Source organism: Lissotriton vulgaris, chromosome 10 (assembly GCF_964263255.1).
Source record: "Lissotriton vulgaris chromosome 10, aLisVul1.2, whole genome shotgun sequence".
Lineage (NCBI taxonomy): Eukaryota > Metazoa > Chordata > Amphibia > Caudata > Salamandridae > Lissotriton > Lissotriton vulgaris.
In genome coordinates, this window is record NC_141698.1 from 373,959,261 (window position 1) to 373,978,368 (window position 19,108).

Here is a 19,108-nt window from a genome sequence, read left to right on the forward strand (position 1 = left end):
AGTCTCCTCTCTGTGATGCAGCATTACTCTATATAAGACTTCCAATGTTATTTCAGGCAAGTCATCAGAAGAATTATGGGGTCCAAAAATTACAGGTGTTTGGGGTGAGTTAGGTCTGGTTACTCTTTGTGGGTCAAAGTTAGCATCAAAGTTCTCAATGTCCTCCTCTCGCCCCCACTCCTGTCTATTCGGGGACTCCTCTGGATCTGAATCTGAGCCTTCAGAAATGCTAAGATCATCTTGACCCACCCCCTCCTGCAGTAACTCGGTATTCGGTAACATCTCATCTATATTATCAGAGTCCAATGCTTGGGATAAATCAGTCATAGAGTAAAAGTTACCTGCTGAATCCAAGGACTCTGTATCTTCTCCTCGAGTATCAGCTGCCATTGATAACTTTTGACTTAAATCTTTATTTTTTTCGCCACCACTAGACGCACCCTTAGCAGGACCTTCTGCGTCTACTTGTTTTTCTAGAGACTTCTGACTTACTTCAGGAATAGCAGATTTTCTCCTAAACATGCCAGGAATTTTCGGTATTGCTCCTGTCCTACAACTACCAGAAGCCATTGCGTTTTCGGCATTTTCAGCTGTGGTACTTATTGTTGTTGCGTTAGTTGCATTGACATTATTTAATTGTGGAGTAGCTTGGTGTAACCCCTCGGCTGTACTTAAAGCAGCTGAAACATTTTCATTACTTGCACTATTCCAGCTCTTTCACTTATTATTTTATTATATTCATATTTCTTATTCACTAATTCAATCATGGTTGTTGCATCTCTAGAAGCTATGTGTTTGCTTTCTAGGGTAGATATCTCTTTTTCTAATTCGTCAAGGGCCTTGTTGTGGTCCCTATTCATTGCTGATCTGATTTTAATAATGTCACCCCAAATAGTACTTTTCAGAGCCTCCCAGCGAGTTAGGTCCGACGTGTTGTTTCTTTTATTGTTTAGAAGGTAACTCTGGATTGCATTTTCTATGGTTTTCCTGTGTTGTTCTTTTTCCAATACTTCGTCATTTAGTCTCCAGAGGGACCATTGAGTGGTCGGTTTTACATTGGATATAGATAGGGAGATACATGAGTGGTCGGATACCACCCTGGGTTCTATTGACATCTGTACGATTCTAGCAGTGGCGTTACTGGTAATAAATTGGTAATCAATACGTGAGTAGGAATTGTGAGGTGGTGAGTAAAATGTATATTCCCTGCCTGTGGGGTTTTGTAATCTCCAAGAATCCAGCAGATTGAAACAGGAATAGAGGTTAGTAAAGGCTTTATGGGAGTGGTTACTGTGATAAGCACACCATGAGTCCCTGTCTAGAGCTGGGTCCAAAGGCAGATTAAAATCTCCCGCCAGTATATGCATAGCCGAATCTGGGATAGTTTCGATCTGTTTAGATAGGTAATTCCAGAAGTCTAATTCAATAGTATTAGGTGCGTAGACATTGGTGATAAAGAACTCTGTATTGTCCTTAATCAATTTAGTCATAACCCACCTCCCTTTAGTGTTCAATGTTTGATTTTTTCGCTATTAGGGTCAGAACACCATTTTTCTTACCCAACGCCTCAAATCCGATAACTTCGTTGTAGAATCTATTTTTAAGTGTGTTGAATTGTTTGGCATACATCTTTGTTTCTTGTAATAAGACAAAGTCCCCTTTCTGTCTATGGAGATAGTCCAGAATCTTCCTCCGTTTAACCGGATAGTTAAGGCCTTTAACGTTAAGCGAAAGTATTTTCAGGTTATTAAACATGGAAATCCCTGAAGGGGTCTTGGGAGTGGTGCGTGGCATCATAAGTATGTTGTCAGTATGATCCATCTGAACCTTGAACCTCCATCCTGTGGCCTCGAAACCTTTGTCCCTTGTGTGTTGACAGTGTGTACAAGGAGTATAGACAAAAAGGGATCTACAACAGCGAGGTTCCAACTTTACACTTAGGGGGATAACTAACTGAGGTTCCATAGCAACCTTTGATCCATATAAGGCATGCGTGCTGTAGTTGGTATGTGCTGGCAGTGGACTCGTCCCAGAAGAGTGGGGGATTAGCATTGTAAGACAATAAAAATGAGCAGGAAAGCTTCTAATCATTCTTGCAGCATGTCATATAACCTTTAAGTAACATGTATGAAATAATCCCACACATTTGAATCAAACAGACAAAATATGCGTCACAGTGGGCCACAATGAGAGATGATTGTGTGCTGGAGCACCCCTCTGATTCATCACATAAAGCTACAGCTAGAAATTGAAAACTGGCACTTGAGCAAGGAAAACAATAACACATAAAAAAGCAAGCAAATAATACTAGCAATACAGAAAAATCTCCAATTTAAAGTCAAACCCGTTTCCCTCCCAACCTTCCCCCCAATCCCTCCCACCTCACCCAGACAGTACCTAGTAGACATGGTGACACGGGAAAAATAGCCCCCTCACATTGCAATTAACAAAGTCATGTTAGGCTATTGAAATCAATTACCATTCCAAGAACAGCGAACGCTAACTGCATAATTGGAGTTAACTAAGTGTATGGCAGTTATTGAAGTGATCTAGAGGCGGTACAGGAGGTCCCTAGTGTGTTCCGCCATCACTCTGACTTCTAAAACTATCAACTGTGAGTTTTAACAAGAACATTAGCAGGATGCAAAGCTAGTGGGCATTGCTAAGGCTATGGGTTGAAACGAGGAAGCTAGAAGTGAGCTAACGGCGGTCTAGTGTTGGGTCGTTATTCACATATGAGTAGGAGGCCAGTAATTAGTATTGGCCCCCTTCAGTACGTTAAACAAGAACACTAAGACCTAAGTAAAACGCTGAGTACAAATAGGGTGGGTCGTAACATTTACGAATAAAGAACCTAGTTGAAACTCTACTAAGTTGTTTCATGCAGTGTGATACTGCTGCAACCGAACAGTATTATGAACACATTACAGAGTAATGGACCAACAAACATGTAGTAAAGTAATTTATAGAGATACTCAGGTGCCTGCATTGGAGGGTCCTTGCGTTGTCGTGTCCATTGAAAGTTCATCTGGACCATTGAGGAATATTTTGAGTCTTTGGGGATCCGTGAAAATCTGGGGAACCCCTTGGATGACCACACAGAATCTTGCTGGTCCTGCAAAACCAAATTGATAGTTTAAGGAGCGTAGTCTGGGTCGAAGAGCGAGGAAACCTTTCCTAATGTCCACCGTCTCTTTACTGTAGTCTTGGGAGATAAAGATTTTGTTGGATTTCCATAGGATATGGTTGTTCTTACGCATGAAAGCCAAGATCTGTTTAACATGTTGGTAGCGCAGAGGCTGCAAACAATTGGTCTTGGACCTTTTTGGTTTGGTGTAATTCTGGAAGGAACCCTGTGGGCCCGGTCAAATTCAAGTGGATTGTGGAAGGACAGGTTAGTTTCTTGTGAGAACCAGGATTCCAGGAAGGAGATGCAGGAACTAGAGGCATCCTCTGATCACTCTGGTAGTCCGTAAATACGCAGGTTCCCTCTTCGATTTCTGTCTTCAAGCTCAGACAATCTCCTAGTTAGAGAGTCCGTCGTGGTTGATAGGTTTTTGAGGGATTTGCAGACTTTTGTCTCTGTATCTTCCAGGTGGCTTTTCTGTTTTCTATTTCGGACAGCCTGGCATTGGTATCTCTAATGTCTTGTCTGATCGCAGAGATTTCTTCTTTTGTTGATTTTGCCAAATCATGAACCTCTGCTAGCTTGTTTAGTATTGTGTCCATTGTTGCGTTAATGTCCCTTTTACCTTTAGTGGGTGAGTCAGGGTTCCGTGGATCAGCCTTAAGTCTCTGGAGATTTTTAGCTTCTTTTTCATCCATGCTGAACAGTTTGTAGGCAGCGATTTATGTTTGCAACTAGTATGTCTTTGGAAGATTTGTTACTACTGGGAACCAAAGGTGAGATGCACAGTTAAGATGTTGTGCCGCTGGACCCTGGCGCTAATTTGCTGGCAGAATGGTGGTTTTACTTTTACTTGAGCAGCAGCTTCGTCAACGGAAGGTTTCTCAATGTGGGCGGTCGCGACCATCCATGACTGCTCGCATTGAAACATCTCGATGGGAGGTGGTCTTGCGTTGTGTTTTCCTTGCTCGTGCTCGTCAATTTAACATTCGAGAGCGCGAGTGAGGAAATAACTCTGGTCCACTTCGTAGAGTTTTTCAGAACACTGTGTACTCTGCGGAGCACAGAGTGCGTAAAACTCTGCAAACTCCATGAGCGAAGTTCACCACCCAGGCCTACTTTTTAATACATATAATTCACCTCTAATGCAGCCCTGAGAAAGGCTTGGTAATGTATATTAAAAAGTAAGAAGAGCTTTTACATGTATTGACAGTAAACACACTGCATTGTTATTTTAATTGTGGAAACACTAGTAGCCCCATTGGTGAGTACAGGTAACCCACTGACAATTTAGCAGTGCCAATTTCTGAATGGGACTACTAAATGTTATACTTCAAGGTATTAAAAGAATTATTGCATTAAATCTGACTTGTTGCTCAAGTCAACTTTAATGTAGCTTTTGGTGCAGCATAATTTGAGCTACACCTTAACATGTCACAAAATACATAACATAAACATTAACGTGCATTTTAGCACATATTTCTCGTGTGGTTTGACAATATTAAAATAAAGGTTGCACTTGACATTATTACTAAAGTGTATTTACTGTAGGATTAGTGAATCTACTTGTACTGAAGTGGCTTACCTGTACTATATTAGATATTCATAAACCATCCATACTTAGGACCTGATTCGGATGCGGGTAGGTAGGCCTCCTAATGACATTTGATCTGTCCAAATTGGATCGGGAACGTGGCTTTCCGACCGACTCAGAAAGGTTTCCGACTGACTGAGTACCATGCGAGTTAGGCTATAGGACTAACCCAATCCGAATCCGACGGCATTTGGAATAACCGAGCCATACGGAGCAGAATCATTTGTCTTTACGGGCCGCGTTTCTGAACAACGGAGTACGATACTGGATTTGGACAGCCTTTCTGAATCGTGCTCTTTGACTCGAATTGGCAGTTGGAATCAGACTTTGGGGCCTGTAGTGGGCCACCCAGCACCCAGAGCCTCCCCGATCAGACCTGTGGGTCCCCCCTTACCAGCCATGCACAGAGTAGCAGGCACCAGGGGGTGCCAGCCACGGGGTGCCTGATGATTTTCCCTAGCCACTCCTTTCTTTAATGGGAGCCTATGCATTCAGTCCGAATAGACTCTCACATTGAAGTCAATGGGAGTCCAAACAAGGGGCCCATTATGATGCGGTTAGGAAATCTTCCAGACCAAATTAGTTTGGAAATGGTTTCCGACCCACTCGGATCCGGAGAGTCAGACCAACCGAGTACGATGCAGCCAGATTCTTCCAGATACTAGTTGGTTGGATACCCATTAAGTTCAATAGGAGATCCTGATCCAATTCGGAAGGAGCCAATGCCGTCAGGAAGCCTTCCTAACTGCATCATAATCGGGCCCTAGGTGGGAATGCTTTCCTAACCACATTGTAATTGGGCCCCAAATCATATCTGGAAGCATCAGGATGCATTTTACTCCGTTAGTTGGACTCTCCTGATCCGATTTGGTTAGAAACCATTCCCAAACCCAGTCAGTCAGGACGCTTTCCAAACCGCATCAGAATCAGGCCCTTAGTAGACAAGTTCAATTTACGTAATGTGTGCTTTAATAAATTAATTGACATATCTTGCTTAACCAAATAAATAGAAACCATCTGCACACATGTACAATGCGATTATTCTGAAAATGACATAAGCTAATGTAATGTGTGCCCTAATGTTTTGCATATTGCATTAAAATGATGTAGTTCTTGGACATACTTACATTTATGATTTTGTTTTATGTCACATATAATAAGAATCTAATGTACTGACAAATGTATATTCATTTGTGTTTAAGATGTTCTCATGCATATTAAATGTGCACCATTGAGTTAATACTTTAAGTTATCTTTAGTAGGCCTGTATTTCCCCATGCTGCATAAAATACTGTATATAATTTTCTGCCAACATGAAATTTCCTCAAGTTATTCACATGCATTATTAGTTTGAGAATAGATGCGTTCCTTTAATAGTGACAGAAGGAGAGAGCCTGAGAAGAAGACCTTGACAAAAGAACATGGAGAGCCAGAACGTTAACTGAAAGGTTTAATCAGCAATGTAACCACCTAACCTAAGTGTGAGAAGACAATGTCGTTCCCATGTCCATAGTGGGATACTTTGTGAATGTTGTAGTCTACAATGTGAGAAAGAAGAAAGACGATGGACCCCTGATGATGTATACATAGGCGTGTTACCTGAATGCTTTCAGTGTGAATAACTAGAGTATATACTGTCTAATGCTATCACACTTTTCTTTGGAGTTTGAGAGGTTTAGACCTCTTTGCTTCATTAGATTGTTTCCTAAATGTGGCCTACGCAAACACTTATTTCCCTGACCCGAGAAGACTGTTGACCAAGTATATGCATTGCTGATACTTTCTTACTTAATATTTCCTGCCTTGTTTTAATTTTCTTTTATAGAACTTTACTGATTTTTTTTAATACTTTAGGTTCTATAACCATCCTCTTAGCTTAGCCTTTAAGTCAGGAAATCTAGATTTATTAATGTATAGATGGGAGAATCTGAGACTCTTTTCTGAGCATCAGTGCGGAAAAGGAAGGTGCATCGGAGAACAAATGGTAAGAGGGTAGGTCCAAAATACTGGATCACCTTTATACAATTTGCAACTTTGGAAAGTTGCTATTTTGTTTCAAAAAGTTTCCAGTAGTCTCCTAAGGTTCTACTCAAGCTGTCTTCTTCGAGGCAGCCCTCTGTCCTCCTGGGGAGAGGTGTGAAAAACTCTCAGGAAGGAGCTCTACTATGTTGGGAGTGAGAAAAATGGTATATCTGGGCTTGCTAGATGCCACACTTCAGAGGCATGGAGGCGGGAGGGGACCTGGTAGCCCATTGGCTAATAGTTGCCTCCTCCCAGAGGGCAAGAAACCAGCATAAAAGTGCCACCAAGACCGCAGAACAAATCTGTACAAGAGAGAGGATGAAAGAGTGACTGCCCAGCAAAGAGAGGCTGCACCAAAGACTGAACTGCTCCTCCTGCATCTTGGGATAGCAAAGAAAGGTATGTGCCAGTGGTGTACTGCTCAAGTAAAATTTGTCCCGACCCCAAGACAGAAAAGGTAACTCCAAGAGTCAGTTGGCTGATTCCTGTGACAACCACAGAGTTATAAATGATGAAGAATACTGCCTTGGTGAGTTGGTAACCAAGAACTTCTAAATACCACTGACCGCTGAATTGCTACCTGGGAGACCGAGTTCCTGTCCTTAAAAGTTGCAGCTGAGTCTACTGGAATGGGGAGAGTCATCGGAGTGCAGTTAGGTCACACAGCAAGGAAGTTACTGCCAGGTAAAGGGAACCATTAGTTTCACTGTAACCAGAAACAAGTGGACCAGTATCAACTTATTTTTTGCTAAAGTTCACCGAGACTTCATGTGACATCAAGCCCTGATGTCAAAGTCACCAATCATGTTCATATACTAGGTGGTAGCTAAAGAAAGGCATCCAACACTGACTTGGCATCCTTGAGCATCTTCATCATCCAGCATCCCTTGCGTTAGTCCCATTTCATTGATTCCTATTGTGGTTCACCTATAGACCCTGGAATGAGACAGGAGACTGCTTTAAGTGCGGGGTAACTTTTCAACTGGACTTTGTTGGTCCCTGTGCCAAGTTCCCTGCCTAAATTGGTCACTTCAAGAGTGCAATCATAGCTGTTTAAAAGTTACTTGTTGTGGATAAACCTAAACTGCAAGTCGGTATAGATCAAAATGATTTATTGCTCCTTGTAAAAAGCTGTGATTTGTTGTTCATTTCAAAATTCATATTTCCATAACTCTCCAGTGGATTTTTGCCATTGAGGTGTCTATTTAAAGAAGAAAATACAAACATTTTTTTAAATTGGTGTCATATTTTTATTGTGCTGCGCTTACTTCTCATTGAACTGTTTTTGTACTTATTAATGCTTTACACTTGTTTCTTTGATAAAACCCGACTGCTTTTGAGCCACAGATACCCAGGACTGAGCTAACGTTTTACAAACAAACCTAACTGGACCCGATATGGACTTGTTTCTTTATTACACAATGAGATTGCACAACCATACCATATAATAAATCACTTTCCTCACAGGGCGCATTTTATTATATTGCTTCAGACTGTTTACCCATAAAAATGGTTGGTAGAGGGGATTTAATTAACCTGCTTGTGTGACAGTATTGGATTCCTCTGGATTTAAGGGGCTACCCATTTTTACTACAACAAGCGCCCATTATCCAAGTCCCTCTTGAGAGATGTCTGGAGTGATAATGGGGTGGGGAGGATTTCTAATTCCAGCTGGGGTCCTATACCCAAATACAGCCATGACCAGTTGTGTTGTGCGGAATGGGGATTAGCTATGTCCACCTAGAACACTGGTACTCGCGGGCTGCCAGCGGCCCAACACGCCTTCACTGGCGGCCGGGAGACTGTGCCTTGCAGCTTCCACAGCCGGCAGTAAACAGAGAAGATGACCACAGGAGCATACGTAGTGAATACGTTTTAAATAGGTATTCACTACGTATGCTCCTGCGGCCATCTTCTGTGTTTACTGCCGGCCTCTCTGACGTCAGGGCACCTTCAGAAAGCTTCCCAAAAGGCCCTTTAAAAGTAAGATATAAGCGCATTCCCAGCTGACTTTTAAGGGCGTTTTGGGAAGCTTCTTGTTTGGACAGATGCAGGGAGACGGAGGCAGTGAAACAGATAGAGGCAGAGAGACAGGCAGAGGCAGAGAGACAGATAGAGACACAGAGACATATAGAGAACGGGACAGACAGTGATAGAGACAGGTACAGACCGACATAGAGGCAGGGACAGAGATAGACAGAGACACGGACAGCTAGAGAAAGAGCCAGATAGAGACAGAAACAGACGGAAACAGACAGAGATAGGACGGGGACAGACAGAGGCAGGGACAGACAGAGACAGATAGAGGCAGAGATAGAGTTAGAGAGAGATAGAGGTAGAGACAGATAGAGGCAGAGACAGATAGAGACAGAGATAGAGAGAGAGAGAGACAGATGGAGGCAGAGAACGAGAGAGAAATACAGATAGAGGCAGAGACAGATAGAGGCAGAGACAGGTAGAGGCAGATAGAGACAGACAGCAGCAGAGACAGATAGACAGGGACAGACAAGGACATAGAGACAGATAGAGGCAGAGGCAGATAGAGGCAGAGACAGACGAGACAGAGACAGACGAGACAGACAGACAGAGATAGAGACAGAGATAGAGTCACGGACAGACAGAGACGGAGTCAGATAGATAGGGACAGACAGATAGACAGGGACAGACGGAGGCAGAGACAGGGATGGAGACAGATAGAGGCAGAGCCAGGGACGGAGACGGATAGAGGCAGAGACAAGGAGAGAGAGACAGGGACAGAGAGGCAGGGACAGAGAGTCAGGGATGGAGAGACAGACGGAGAGACAGACAGAGAGACAGACAGAGAAAGAGGGAGAGGGAGACGGAGAGGGAGACCGATAGGGAGAGGGAGGGAGACAGAGGGGGAAAGACAGAGGGAGGAGGGAGACAGAGGGAGGAAGACAGAGGGATGAGGAAGACAGAGGGAGGAGGGAGACAGAGGGAGGAGGGAGGGAGGAGGGAGACAGAGGGAGGAGGGAGACAGACTGAGGGAGGCAGAGGGCAATGGATGCAGGGAGACTGAGATGATGAACGCAGGGAGACAGAGGGAGAGGGACGCAGGGAGACAGAGGGAGGAGGGAGACAGACAAAGGGAGTAGGGAGACAGACGGAGAGAGAGGGAGAGAGAGAGAGAGAGAGAGAGAGAGAGAGAGAGAGAGAGGTTGGGAGGGAGACAGCAAGAGAGGGAGGGAGACATATACAGAAAAGGAGGGAGACAGGGAGAGAGTGAGGGAGACAGAGGGAGTGATAGAGAGGGAGGGAGACTGAGGGAGGGAGACAGAGAGGGAGACAGCCATGGAGCGAGAGAGGGAGAAAAACAGAAAGGGAGGGAGACAGATGGAGAGAGAGGGAGAGAGAGTGAGATAGAGAGATATGTGTGTATGCCAGGTCTCGTGGCTCAGTGGACGAATGCATCCGCTACTGGGGCCTGTGTTCAACCTCATAGTCCCAGTTTTTATTTGCTCTAGCCCCGCCCCCTTCCCCACTGACCCCGCCCCCACCGGTGCGGGCCTCAGCCACAAACCACACTGTAAATGTGGCCCAGAGAGAAAGTTAGTGAGTACCTATGACCTAGAACTATTAGCTGAAGATCTCCATGGTTTCCCAGATTCCAGGACGGTTCTGAATTAAAGGTATCACCTGGTCTGTGCAGGTGGGTATTGTCGGTGGCAGGGAGGTGCTGGTCAGGGTTGGGGGGCAAGGTTATGGGTGTCAGGATATGGCAGCTTTTGCATGGTTGAGAGAAGTGTTACCTGGTCCCCCAGTACTGTTGAAGTGAGCCTGGCATGGTCTGGACCAGGCGTCTCCAACCAGTAGCTCGGGGCTACTGGTAGCTCACCAGCACCCTCAAAGTAGCTCTCAGAGGTGAAGCCAATCAATCAATCAGGGATTTATAGAGTGCACTACTCACCCATGAGGTTCTCAAAGCGCTGGGGGGGGTGGCGGCATTTGGACAGCTCGGGTCATTCGAAAAGCCAGGTCTTGAGGCTCTTGCTGAATGCTTTCAGTGTGGGGCTTCGTCTGATGCTGAGGGGAAGTTTGTTTCAGGTCTTGGCCGCGATGTAGGAGAAGGATCTGCCTTCTGTTCTGGCTCTGTGGATGCGGGGGATTCCGGCCAAGGCCTGGTCAGCAGAGCGGAGGTTTCTCTTGGAGGCATAGAAGTAGATTCTTTCATTGAGGTATTGGGGTCCGGTGTTGTGGAGGGCTTTGTAGATGTGTGTGAGCAGCTTGAAGGTCACACTATTTTTGAAGGGGAGCCAGTGGAGGTCTTGTTGTTTCTGGGTGATGTGGTCTTGTCGTGGGATGCTGAGGACGAGTCTGGCTGCAGTGTTCTGGTCGGTCTGGACTGGACCGGAGTTTGTGGAGCAGAGATTTGTTGATTCCTGCATAGAGAGCATTCCTGTAGTGAGTGCATTGGTGACGGTCTTCCTGGATTCGAGGGGGATCCATTTAAAAGTCTTGCGAAGTATGCAGAGGGTGTTGAAGCATGTGGAGGCTACGGTGTTGTTCTATGGGTCTGTCACATGAACCATCTTTATCCACTTTAAATCTACCTTAGAAGGAGATTGGCAATGTGATATGCCCTGCTCTATCATTCACACCATGTGTGACATCAAAGAATAGTGGCAACAGTAACCAGGGCTGACCCACCAAAGTGTGTGACTCCAAGAACTAGAGTGAAAATGTGTTGGTTGGGATCATGATCAACCGAAGAGCTGATGGAAGAGAGTATGCATCCAGGGTAGAGAAAATTAGAAGCATCACATTCATTTTTGTGTGGGTGTGTGACATTGTGTGCTTCCCTAATAAATAGTGTTGGTTCCTTAAAGCTACTACTAGTGTCAAGGGCTGCCAAATATGTATGCTTGTCCCCATCATAAGAGTATTATCTCTGATGCAATTGTGCCAGTTCATGGTATAATTGTGCCATTGCCATAATATGTTCATCATTGACTATTTTGGGCATACAAGTCTAGTAATTACATACTTCACTGACATATTAAGAGCATGACTGGCTTGCTTTTAGTCATTCCTGACAGAGTGGCAACCGCTTCTCCCATAATAATGTCCATAACTGATATATGTTGGGCATCCAGCTGTGGCACAGTGGTAGCCCCGGTTTAATGGTGGGCATTATTAGCATACCAGATGCATTCAAGTCAAGTCAAGAAACACTTTATTCGATTAATTAAAATCATAAAAGCGATTACAGCATTTCATTTCTCCAAATAAAAGCACATTAAACCAGATTCATCTTAAAAGTACCGATTTTTTTTTATAAAAGTTAAAATAGCAAAACATAAATTTAAAATCAGTAACAGGAGATATGCAATCAGGCCTTGGAAACAATTGCCGCTATTCTTTTAGCTCTATTACGCATAACAGCCACCAGGAAACAGGCAACCCCGAAGATCACCCGGGTGCTGCCTAGGGATTGTAAATACTTGAGTGCGGGCCTTACTTGAACAAACCCCGCCTCTCTCAGCAGCGGTACCAAAAACCGTTTCCTGATATCGGTATAGTGGTCACAAAACATATTAAAATGTATAAGAGTTTGGTTAGAGAAATTATCACAACTACAGGGGATGGACAAATCGGGTTTACCCCACACTGGGAAATGACCCAGAGAAAAATGGATTACATTGAATCTAAATCTAATGAGAAGGTGACGATGGAAGGGAATTGACACTATCTTTAAATAGGGCTCAAGGAGAGGCGAAGTCAACAGAACATAATTTGCTCTGACAGATGGTTTTAACAGTTCCACTTCCTCCCGTTCTTGTTCCAATAAACCCACATAGTTAATCTTAATCCACTCTAGGTCACCCTTCTGTATCAAATTTGGGGATGTATACAATTCTGGGCGTCCAAGTATTCGAAATGTCTCTTTGATATAAACCAGCCATGGTATTTTATTAACCTTGTCTAGTGCAGTCAGATGCATTAATAGTGTTATGGTGAGCACGCATGGCCTATGATTCCAATTCCTGGGTATTTGAAGCAGATGTTGTTCATCAGAGGCATTTTTACATGGCGGTACTCACTGAAAATGAAAAGCTGATGTTTAGGGACTATGTATTTTCTAACAATAAAAACTGATTTGATTTTTAAAGAAAAAAAATATGCTTTTTCTGAAAAGGTTTTTCTTTTGGAAAATTGAGTTTGATTGCTCAAATTGGAAAGTGGTTTTGATAGAAAAATATGTGTATTTTTAAAAACTAATATGCTAATGAAGACAAAATATTACAATTCTAAAAACACATTTAAAGTTGTTAGCTGAATGATAATTCAATTTGAGTTGGGGAGACTTACTGCTGTGGAAGTACCCTTTGTGGCACACAGGATGTGATGATTTGAATGTTACTTGATTGCAAGCATGTAATATTGAAAAAAGGTTTTCCTAGCATTCTGCTGATAACTTCATCTGGAATGTGTGGGTGGTGACTACTGATAAATCGTTCTTAGGGTGGTCATAGTGTAATGTTGATACATATCATCAGCATTTTACAGTGATAAAATAGGCTAGTAGCTCGACAGGACTTACCTTGAGCAGAATTAGCTCTCACTACAGAAAAGGTTGGAGACAGGATGTGATGATTTGAATGTTACTTTTTTTACCTTCTATGTAAGCCTTGTTTCGTGACATTTTTTTTTATTTTCTATGTAAGCTTGTTTCAGGGTGGCACCAGAAATATCGAACTGTAGAAATGTTTTCTCGCCCCCTTGCCTCCCCCTTCCAGAAACCTCTAAATATGAGAATATTGATTACATCTTAGATTAAACGCCCTTTGCAGTTCTGCCTGCTTTTCACCCCAAGGATTGACAGTTCCCTCAGAATTTGTTGTAAAGTGCACTTGGTAGTTTAGTGTGCAATGCCTTCTGCAGACCATCTCTCTCTTTTCTCTGCTGCAGCTGAAACATGGTCCTCACCTAGATTATACAAGGACCATTCTGCTTCCAATGTGCATATTTTGTGTCTAACAGCTCTCATGTCATCTTGACGGTCCTCTCTCTGACAGGCCTCTTTCATCTTGAACAGTAACTCTGGGAATCATTCACACCTCACGTCTGAGTCTGGCTCCTAGTGGAATACACTTACAAATATAAACATGTATCCTTGAACACAAACTACCAATCAACTGTTGTGCAATGGCAACACTGTTCAGTTCCTGTTTGGCTACAGAATTGTAATTAATGGTTCTTGCTTCTTTAAAGTGGCACCGGTGGTTCTCTCTTAATCCTTTGTGAATTCTGATAGCTTCAAAAGCATCTCAACGTAGCAACCACTGATAAGGTCAGTGGTTTTAAGGTATGTGATTGAAATTCTGCCTGTTTGCCACTGTTATGGTGACATTTTAAAGACTTAAGACAGACTGATGGATTTATTTTGACAATTTTCAATTCATAAGAACTTAATAAACACATCAGAGGCGGAAGAATGTTTATCAGATAAAGTATCGTCTGCCTTGTTTTAGGTTAAAAAGGGACACATGCCTTGCTTGAGACCTCTCCCAGGATTCTTTTATTAGTCGGCACGTTTTCGAGTATTGTGAGGTCTCTCGCATGAACAGGAGTATGGGTCTAAAAGTCTAAAATAGCAGTAGTAACAGGTTCTGAACATGAGCTGTGAGAGCAGCTCTGACCAGACTGGGTAAATGACTTATGCAAAAATATTTGCAGTAACCTAGGTTGCTCCAAGAACATTTGTCTCATAACCCAGAATGTAGAAATTAAGGATTTTCTTTCCCTTAGGCTTCTGGGAATGACTGTAATACTAGTAAAAAAAATTGTCTTTGTAGGTACAGTTTACCACTGGTTTTTTAGGCCCGCTGGTACTGTTGGACTTCAGGAGCATAGTAAAAATGCATCTTGGGGCTTTTGACAACCCAGGTGCAATTAAATCGAGCTGCCAATGCTTACTTATGGTGGTTAGAATTAAAAACTGATATGGTGTTGAAAAGAGGAACTAAGAGCTAAATTAGGACACCTACAACTAAAATGCACAGAGCGTCCTAGAGAGGGTTATCACCTTAGAAAATGGAGAAAAGCCTACATAATAGAGACAGTGGTCTTCCTCTATACACCAAATACCTTGTAATCTCAGGAAGCTCACATGCATTGTGCAGCAAGGGCAAACAACATAAGGAACCTGCAATCTCTTAAGTCCTTGTTCTCTGACTTTGTTCGACAAACTCACTAGCACAGTGGTCCCTAAACTGTTTTGGACCACAACCTGATTTTTGGGACGGCAAATATTTGCAGCCTATCTAGGTTTAATTATATTGGAAAAACTATATTGCACTCAAACGATAATGTGTGGAAATCGGGTTTCATTCAATATTTATAATTTGATCCCATCACACTTCAGAATTACAAAAAATTTACTTCATTTCTACTTTCCGAAACTGCTGAAATTGTACAGTTCAACTACAGGAATTTACATTTTGTCGTGTCTTACAACAAATGACATCCTTCCGCACTCCCTGCACCTCAGCAAGATTGTCACATCATTGCTTTTACTTTTCTTTCCTTGAATTCAAAATGAAAGAGGTTTTTAAACACCAATACCCATGTTAAAACAACATAAGCAGCAATTGTCAGAAGACCAAGCCTGATATCTGACCTCTGTCTTTAAAGTATAGCAAATGTGACAGGATAAATCCAGAATTTAAAGGCATCTTTTGCAACCCACTGAAAATCTGCTTATGACCCACAGTTTGGGAAATGCTGCATTGCTACTTCTTATTCTCAACCTGACACGCGGGATGGTCCCGCACATAGTGGGGCTGTTTGTCTAATTTGAGATGAGCACAATAAATCTGTCTTTAATAATTCAATATACATTCATAATAAATGATACCAGCTGCCCATGCCATTCATATAGCTTTGAGTGACCTGGAATAATCTGAATAGTCACACTTGTAAGACTATGATGGTTATTAGTTGTGTTGGTACTATTACTGGTAGGGGCAATGGGTGGTGCAAGCTGCAGTAGCCTACTTAGAGGGACCCCAGCACTTTATTTTTTAACAAATTAAGCACTGGAAGGAATTTGGACACTGACCACAATGTTGCAAGCCCCTACTAATATGTCTGCCAGAATGTCACTGTTTTCCACCATCTTGCCTCTGCTACTCCTAGCTCTTGCAAGAGTGCTCATCCTGTGCCAGCTCTCTAGAATTAGAGACTGAACTAGATGGTCACTTCCTCTGGGGTGGTGATTCGGTTAGTTTCACGAGACACCAGAGGCTGTAAAAACATGTTTTGCTTAAACACACACTCAAACCCCTTCGATGCTTCTGTTGGCCAATGGCCATCGCAAACTCTGCCTACGTAGTGCTGCGTACGTCTGTTGGCCGACGCGGCCCCGCCTACTCCGTTAAACCGCCTCACCGCGGCGGAATTGCCGCCGCGTTCAAGCGGCTAAAGAAAGAACTAAGCTAATCTCGGCCGTATACCAGCATCCCTCTACTAAAATCTCTGCCTACACCTAAGCCCGCTATCTTTTTGCTAGCTCCCCAGATATACTCGTACTGACCTTCTAATAGTAAAATAACTCAGTTGTAAAATGTGTGTTTGCCTGGTGTAAAGGGAAGAGTTGTCGCTGCCTGTGGTGCCAGTCTACATTTTTATTGTAACAACATGAGTGGCCAGGAAACCGAAAGTGCAGCTTCCTCGCATAGCATTCTAGCATGCAAGTAAAAGGACGCCTGAGCTCAAAGGAGAGAGCATCGTGAGCTAATTCATTGCAGTCTATTTTGGAGTACCACATTTTGCTAAATATGTCTTCGTATTCTTTTTTCGCTTTGAACACTTTACAAAGACCCCACAAGTTCTTGTAGCTGAAGTATGACGCTCTTATGATAGTCACTTGTGGTGCATTTGTCTGTCTGCCACTGCTGAATGTCATTTGTGAGCAATCCCTGTAACATGTAATTCATGCCCAATTTCCGGCCCATGTACATTCACAACATATGAGAATTGAGTTCAATTCATGTCATTTTTGTTTTCCATAATTTTTACACCACATATTAATTTTGCCTCGCTAAGGCTCTCATTATGAGATAGATGGAATTTGGTGCAGAGCTGATGGCTGCTATCTGCACATCACATTGTGGCCCATAAAGTTTTTTTTCTCGCAGAAATAGGGATTCATTTGTTTGGACCCAGTGTTATTGTATCTTTTTATATGCAGTTTTCCAATAATTTAGCAACAAAAATCAGACTCTGAGCAGGCGGTAAGTGTCAGCAGGTGAAGGGGGGGTATAGTGGGGTTGGGGCGTAGCAGGGCACGCTTGTGCCGGTTTGGGGGAGCATTATCTGCCCCAGCACAACGCTGCAGGGTTCATACAGAGACTGGGCAATGCTGCTGCCTGTAGCCCCTGCAGCTAAAGAAACACGCCCAGTGTCTCTGGGCCCAGGATGATCAGGTCTGGAGTTTCTGTTCCTAGGCCTGATTATCCAGGCCTAGAGACTCATAATTACGATGTGTGCAGGGGCGGCCTTAGGCATGTGCAAGCTGTGCATATCCTTAACATAATAATCCTCTGAGGATGGATACATATTTGCGTGGTGGCGATTGGCAGGGATTTGGCGGCCTCTGGCTCTGTTCCACTTCCAAACACCCTGACCCTCCCCCCCCCCTCTTCACTGGCCTCTGCTCTCTGCCCCGCTCGGACCCCCTCTTCTGGGGCCTCCCACCTACGCTCCCTGCCCAGGGCCGCCATGAGCCTAGAGCCGCCCCTGATGTGTGGTCCTTCAACCGGAATAAGTAACCCAGGTGAAACACCCCAACTTGTAATGAGCGCCTTTGTCTTAATATACAGTTCTCCATCACCCACTAGGACCCGGTCCACACCATAAAACTATCTTCTTCATTTCATGATGTTTACACTTTGTTTGCTATGCTTTATGTAATGTTACCTTTTTACATGCATCATAACTTCCCCTCAACTGCTTTCATACCCATTCAGGCCAGTCCATTCCATATATAATCTTAACTAAATAAATATAATAATAAGTAATGATGTACCCTTGCACAACACTAGAATATTGGCTATGATCGAACAGTGTTTCATTATTTTGTTTTCGCTTTATAGCACACATCGTTAAATTGAACAGTGTGAAGTACATCAGAGATACTCCTTTGCCTCTGATTGGCCGAATAATAGTGCCACTGAAAAACCTTTCACCATACTTTATTTTCCTGCTGAGAAGGCAGTCAAACGCCCCCCCCCCCACACACACTCACATTGCTTGTATCATTGATACAGTGCATTGCAGTGCAAGGCATCGCGATGCATCGTAATTCACCGGTTCAATCAAAGGGACTGAATTCTATGTCCTTGCTGTTAGATGTGAAAGTGTGGTCCTTTAGGATTACTGTTTGAAGCACATTTCTGCCTTTTATGGAACTCCCAAGAATTGAGAGTTGTACCTAAGCAAGTCTATAATTGTAAATTTTCTGTATTACATCAACAACAAAAACCCTATGATCCAGGTTTCTCAGCTGGTGGAACAGCCTGCTTGTGTAAATGTCACACACACACATTAGTTATGAAGTGCATTCAATTGGCAATTGATAGCTTCCCTGGGGGCACACTTTTTAGAAAAATATTTCCTCAATAATTCCTTTGATTCAAATAAAAAACCCTTGTTGAAAGTTTTGAAACATGATTTATTCCATGGTTGCTGTTATGTTTTCCATTGTTTTCATATTCATACAGTATTCCATTATTCATATGCACACATTTTTTAGCTCCAATGCATTTCGGGCATTTGCCCTTCGTCTGGGAGCATATCTACAAAGAACAACATATATTTAGTATGCTGATGCTAATTGTCAAAAGTAAAACGTCAATACAGGTGCAAATATGGTTGTCAAACCTTATATCCCAATAGTGGAACTCTAAAATGTGAGGAAAACAGCACCAAGGCAACACAACGTGTAAAGTGTAAAGCTAAGGGGTCTCTACTAATGAAATCTGACTTACTCATGTGGACAGCTCTTACGTATTTAAGCGCGCCCGATCTGTGAAGGAAAAATTGCGAGCAGTAAAACCAAGGGAAACGCCATACATTAAAGCAATCTGACGGGTGGTGGTCCGATTGTCAAAAACGAGCAAAAGCGTGAACCGCTATACTCACTAGCAGAGTCTAAAATACGAAGCCACAGACGCTGGCTCAGAAAACTCCATTCGGTGCTCAGTTTGTGAGCAAGATAACGCAAGTTTATACGAGGTTAAGGTCACGTGAATCCATCACGTGATCGGAACTCTGTTTAACGATATCAACAATGGACTAAAACCGAAAAGTGAACGAGCTAAAGTGCGGTGTGGTGCTAATCA

General features: G+C 43.1%; 1 protein-coding gene across 1 annotated transcript in view; it reads left to right on the forward strand.

Moving 5' to 3' along the window:
* Positions 1 to 19,108, forward strand: part of LOC147685285 (alpha-N-acetylgalactosaminidase-like) — a 250,557-nt gene that overhangs the window by 193,255 nt on the left and 38,194 nt on the right. The gene's annotated exons all lie outside the window — the stretch shown is intronic.